This window comes from Oncorhynchus masou, unplaced genomic scaffold, assembly GCF_036934945.1.
Source record: "Oncorhynchus masou masou isolate Uvic2021 unplaced genomic scaffold, UVic_Omas_1.1 unplaced_scaffold_564, whole genome shotgun sequence".
NCBI classification, from domain to species: Eukaryota; Metazoa; Chordata; class Actinopteri; order Salmoniformes; family Salmonidae; genus Oncorhynchus; species Oncorhynchus masou.
The window spans coordinates 5,614-11,504 of NW_027012059.1; the positions used below are offsets into that span (position 1 = coordinate 5,614).

General features: G+C 50.3%; 1 long non-coding RNA gene across 1 annotated transcript; it reads left to right on the top strand.

The window, feature by feature from the left end:
- The first annotated feature begins 2,986 nt into the window (after positions 1 to 2,986).
- Positions 2,987 to 4,662, top strand: LOC135536169 (uncharacterized). The gene is made up of 3 exons (XR_010454953.1): positions 2,987 to 3,066; positions 3,192 to 3,251; positions 3,483 to 4,662. It is a non-coding gene; the product is annotated as an uncharacterized LOC135536169 (long non-coding RNA).
- Positions 4,663 to 5,891: the final 1,229 nt, after the last annotated feature.

The following is a 5,891-nucleotide window of genomic DNA, read 5'->3' on the forward strand; positions in this document are numbered from 1 at the left end:
CTCTGTCCGTCCCTCTCTCTCTCCTCTCTCTGTCCGTCCCCCTCTCTCTCTCTCTCTGTCTGTCCCTCTCCCTCTCTCTGTCTCTCTCTCTCTCCTCTCTGTCCGTCCCTCCCTCTCTCTCTCTGTCCGTCCCTCTCTCTCTCTCTCCTCTGTCCGTCCCCTGTCCGTCTCTCTCTCTCTGTCCGTCCCTCTGTCTCTCCCTCTGTCCGTCCCTCTGTCCGTCTCTCTCTGTCCGTCCCCCTCTCTCTCTCTCTCTGTCCGTCCCCTCTCTCTCTCTCTCTCTGTCCGTCCCCTCTCTCTCTCTGTCCGTCCCCCTCTCTCTCTCTCTCTGTCTGTCCGCCCTCTCTCTCTCTCCGTCCCCTCTCCGTCTCTGTCCGTCCCCTCTCTCTCTGTCCGTCCCTCTCTCTCTCTCTGTCCGTCCGTCCCCCTCTCTCTCTCTCTCTGTCCGTCCCCCTCTCTCTCTGTCCGTCCCCTCTCTCTCTCTCTGTCCGTCCCCTCTCTCTGTCCGTCCCTCTCTCTCTGTCCGTCCCCTCTCTCTGTCCGTGTCTCTCTCTCTCCCTCTGTCCGTCCCTCTCTCTCTCTGTCCGTCCCTCTCTCTCTGTCCGTCCCTCCCTCTGTCCGTCCCCTCTCTCTCTGTCCTGTCCGTCCCTCTGTCCGTGTCCGTCCCTCTCTCTCTCTCTCTGTCCGTGTCCCTCTCTCTCTCTGTCCGTCCCCTCTCTCTCTGTCCGTCCCTCTGTCCGTCCCTCTCTCTCTCTGTCCCCTCTCTCTCTGTCCGTGTCCCTCTCTCTCTGTCCGTCCCTCTCTCTCTCTGTCTGTCCCTCTCTCTGTCCGTCCCTCTCTCTCTGTCCGTCCCCTCTCTCTCTCTGTCCCTCCCTCTCTCTCTCTGTCCGTCCCCTCTCTCTCTCTCTCTCTGTCCGTCCCCTCTCTCTCTCTCTGTCCGTCCCCCTCTCTCTCTCCGTCCGTGTCCCCTCCCTCTCTGTCCGTCCCCTCTCTCTCTCTCTCTGTCCGTCCCCTCTGTCCGTCCCCTCTCTCCGTCCCTCTCTCTCTGTCCGTCCCTCTCTCTCTGTCTCTGTCCGTCCCCTCTCTCTCTCTGTCCTCTCTCTGTCCGTCCCCTCTTCTCTGTCCGTCCCTCTGTCTGTCCGTCCCTCTCTCTGTCCGTCCCTCTGTCTCTGTCCGTCCCTCTGTCTGTCCGTCCCTCTCTCTCTGTCCGTCCCCTCTCTCTCTCTGTCTGTCGTCCCTCTCTCTCTCTCTGTCCGTCCCCCTCTCTCTGTCCGTCCCTCTGTCCGTCCCCCCTCCCTCTCTCTCTGTCCGTCCCTCTCTCTCTGTCCCCTCCCCTCTCTCTGTCCGTCCCCTCTCTCTCTCTCTGTCCGTCCCTATCTCTCTGTCTCTCTCTGTCCGTCCCCTCTCTCTCTGTCCGTCCCTCTCTCTCTGTCTGTCCCCTCTGTCCCCTGTCTCCCTCTCTCTCTCTGTCCGTCCCCTCTCTCTCTCTGCCTGTCCGTCCCCTCTCTCTCTCTCTCTGTCCGTCCCCTCTCTTTCTCTCTCTGTCCGTCCCTCTCTCTCTCTGTCTGTCCCTCCCCCTCTCTCTCTCTGTCCGTCCCCCTCTCTCTCTGTCTGTCCGTCCCCTCTCTGTCTCTGTCCTCCCTCTCTCTCTGTCCGTCCCCTGTCTCTCTCCCTCTCTCTGTCCGTCCCCCTCTCTCTCTCTCTGTCCGTCCCCCTTCTGTCTCTCTGTCTGTCCGTCCCTCTGTCCCTCTCTCTCTCTGTCCGTCCGTCCCTCTCTCTCTCTGTCCTCTCTCTGTCCTGTCCCTCTCTCTGTCCGTCCCTCTCTCTCTCTCTCTCTGTCCGTCCCCTCTCTCTCTCTGTCCGTCCCCTCTCTCTGTCTGTCCCTCTCTCTCTCTCTGTCCTCCCTCTCTCTCTGTCCGTCCCCTCTCTCTCTCTGTCCGTCCGTCCTCTCTCTCTCTGTCCGTCCCCTCTCTCTCTCTCTGTCCGTCCCTCTCTCTCTCCCGTCCCCCTCTCTCTCTCTCTCTCTCTCTCCAGTCCGTCCCCCTCTCTCTCTCTCTCTCTCTCTCTCTCTGTCCGTCCCTCTCTCTCTCCGTCCCTCTCCAGAGTCCGTCCTCTCTGTCCGTCCCCCTCTCTCTCTGTCCAGAGGTGTCCGTCCCTCTCTCTCTCTCTCTGTCCGTCCCCTCTCTCTCTCTCTCTGTCCGTCCCTCTCTCTCTCTCTGTCCCCCTCTCTCTCTCTCTGTCCGTCCCTCTCTCTCTCTCTGTCCGTCCCTCTCTCTCTCTCTCTGTCCGTCCCCCCTCTCTCTCTGTCTCTCTCTGTCCCTCTCTCTCTCTGTCTCTCTGTCCGTCCCCTCTCTCTCTCTGTCCGTCCCCTCTCTCTCTCTGTCCGTCCCCTCTCTCTCTCCGTCCCCCTCTCTCTCTCTGTCCGTCCCCCTCTCTCTCTGTCTCTCTCCTCTGTCCGTCCCCCCCTCTCTCTCTCTCTCTGTCCCCCCTCTCTGTCTCTCTGTCCGTCCCCCTCTCTCTCTCTCTCTCTCTCTCTCTCGAGGTATCAGTCTCTCTCTCTCTCTCTGGTATCAGTCTCTCTCTCTCTCTCTCTATCAGTCTCTCTCTCTCTCTCTCTCTCTCTCTCTCTCTCTCTCTCTCTGGTATCAGTCTCTCTCTCTCAGAGGTATCAGTCTCTCTCTCTCTCTCTCTCTCTCTCTCTCCAGAGGTATCAGTCTCTCTCTCTCTCTCTCTCTCTCTCTCTCTCCAGAGGTATCAGTCTCTCTCTCTCTCCAGAGGTATCAGTCTCTCTCTCTCTCTCCAGAGGTATCAGTCTCTCTCTCTCTCTCTCTCCCAGAGGTATCAGTCTCTCTCTCTCTCTCTCTCTCTCTCTCTCAGAGGTATCAGTCTCTCTCTCTCTCTCTCCAGAGGTATCAGTCTCTCTCCAGTATCAGTGTATCTTCAGACTTACCCAGCATCGTTGTCCGTCCTCTTCAGTCCTTTGAGATGTGAGTCAGACTGTGTCTGAACTGAGAGAGAAACTAGAAGACTTCCTTAAAGGAGAATGGACCAAGATCTCCACTACAGGTGTGTTGAAAACAATAAGAACATCAACTTTAGACCATTGAAAGTTCCCTACTAGTCATATACATGTGGAATATGGTCTGATGATAACATTCCCTCTCTCTGTCAATGTGTTTGTGTGTCTGTAGTGAATGTAGTGGATGTTGTACTGCCTCCAGAGCCCAAGACCAGAGAACAGTTGTTACAATGTGAGTCTCTTTATTGTGAAGTAACTAACAGTCTCTTTTTACTGACACTCCTAACAATCCCTCTAGAAATATATAGCAATAGTAGATCTAATCAAAGACTGGGTCTCTATCTGACTCCTCATATTTCTCTGATTTGATCTCTGCTGTGCTCTAATCAAAGACAGGGGAGATACAGTATCTGACTTAACTTATTGTTCTGACTCCCCTCGTTGGTCTCTGCTCTTCTCCCAGATTCCTGTCAGCTCACACTGGACCCAAACACAGCACACACAGACCTCTCTCTGTCTGAAGGGAACAGAAAGGTGACCTGTACAGGCCAAGTCCAACCATATCCTGTCCATCCAGACAGATTCACCTCCTGGTACCAGGTTCTGTGTAGAGAGGGTCTGTCTGGACGCTGTTACTGGGAGGTGGAGAGGACTGGTGGTGTTGTTTATACAGCAGTCTCATATAAAGACATCAGCAGAACAGAGAGAGATGGTGTATTTGGACTCAATAACAAGTCCTGGAGTTTATATTACTATAGTGGTGGTTATTGTTTCAGACACAATAATGTTGAGACTAAAGTATCAGGCCCTCAGTCCTCCAGAGTAGGAGTGTACCTGGATCACAAGGCAGGTACTCTGTCCTTCTACAGGGTCTCTGACACAATGACCCTCCTCCACAGAGTCCAGACCACATTCACTCAGCCCCTCTATCCTGGGTTTTATCTCAATGATTATAATGATACTGCTGAGCTGGTTAAACTGTAAACTGATTTGTTATTAATTAAAATTCAATCCAATGTTTTAATCTTGTACATTTCCATGAATCATGATGTCTGGTGTTGATGTATATTGGTTGTCATTCAGAACCATTGATATGTTTTCTCAGTTGGTTCTCTGTCTCTATGTAATTCTCCTCAGTATCATTGATCAGCTTGTTGGCTCGGTCCTAATTGATGTGTTCTCTGTCACCTGGAGCTGCATGGAAAATGGTCCAGGAACTAAAGGACAATTCAGGACTAGTCAGCCCACTACAAGCTGGTATCACTTCCTTTCTACTAAACTATATGGTCTGGTTTCCCAGACACAGATGAATCCTAGTCCTGGACTAAACAGTATGTTCAATGTAGATGTCCAGGAAACCGGCCCTAAATGTGTCATCTTTCATCCTCCCATACTGCTCAGTCCAGCAACATTAAACCTGTCCAGCAGGTGGTGCTGTTGACCAAACAATAAAACCAGCAGATATCTTGACTTGCCACTCAGTATATCAGTAATGTTCAGAATAGTACTTTAATATCATTGGAGATTGATGGTCTTTTTAATCCACTATCCAGAGTCAGGAACAGATGAAGTTAGGTCTGCTACTGTTCACTGATTAAATATGATTTATGGTGATGGGAAATAATAAAAAACACTCAACTTCATCTAGTAATAGTTTTCCTTTGTTATTTATTCCAAGGTGTGTCTTTAACTTGTAAATGTATTGTGTGGAGGTGAGCTAGTGGTGTGGCTGATAGAATAGAATGAAGAGGGAGGAGGGGAGGAAGAGGGGAGGAGTGAAGGGCTGTTCAAGAAACCAGATGAGGAAGAGGAAGATGTTCAGGGGAATTACTGTCTCTGTTCCAAATGGTTCCCTATTCCCTAGGTAGTGCACTACGGTGCTTCTGACCAGGTCTAAAGTAGTGTTCTACGTAGGGAATAGGGTGTAGATGTATTACAATAGCATGCTTTAGTGTTTTGGCACAAAAATATATAAGATCTCCACCCCCACTTCCTGTCTGTCATCCCCCAGTTCTGTTAAGACTTCCTCTCATTGAACTGGGCCTCATTCTAAATGGTCACTTTGTATTGATAGTCCATACTGGTCTTTACTATGGTTCTACATACAGTACCTGTATTGATAGTCCATACTGGTCTTTACTATGGTTCTACATACAGTACCTGTATTGATAGTCCATACTGGTCTTTACTATGGTTCTACATACAGTACCTGTATTGATAGTCCATACTGGTCTTTACTATGGTTCTACATACAGTACCTGTATTGATAGTCCATACTGGTCTTTACTATGGTTCTACATACAGTACCTGTATTGATAGTCCATACTGGTCTTTACTATGGTTCTACATACAGTACCTGTATTGATAGTCCATACTGGTCTTTACTATGGTTCAGTGACCTGTTTGAAGTCTACTTCTTGGTTCTACTTCTTGGTTCTTAGAAGCAAATCAGAATGGGACCGTAATTTATATTTATTTACTGACCTGACTAAAGAATAACTATGGCATTTTACCCAATATAAATCAGTGTATACCAGTGTTTAAACCTACAATATGGCCTTATAAATCAGTGTTTAAACCTACAATATGACCTTATAAATCAGTGTATACCAGTGTTTAAACCTACGCAAGGTAGATGACCACCAGCCAACAGCGCTGTAGAGATCACAATGATGTGTTAGATGTTTCTGATTGGTAATGAACCTGAGGGCTGCATGATACACTGAATCAAGTTCTCTCAGGGTCGTGGTTGAGGCCTGCATATATATAACATCACTACAATCTACAACCGCCAGTACTGTACATCCTACCAGCTCCTTCCTGGCCTCCAGAGAACAACAAGCCTGATGCCAGTACTGTACATCCTACCAGC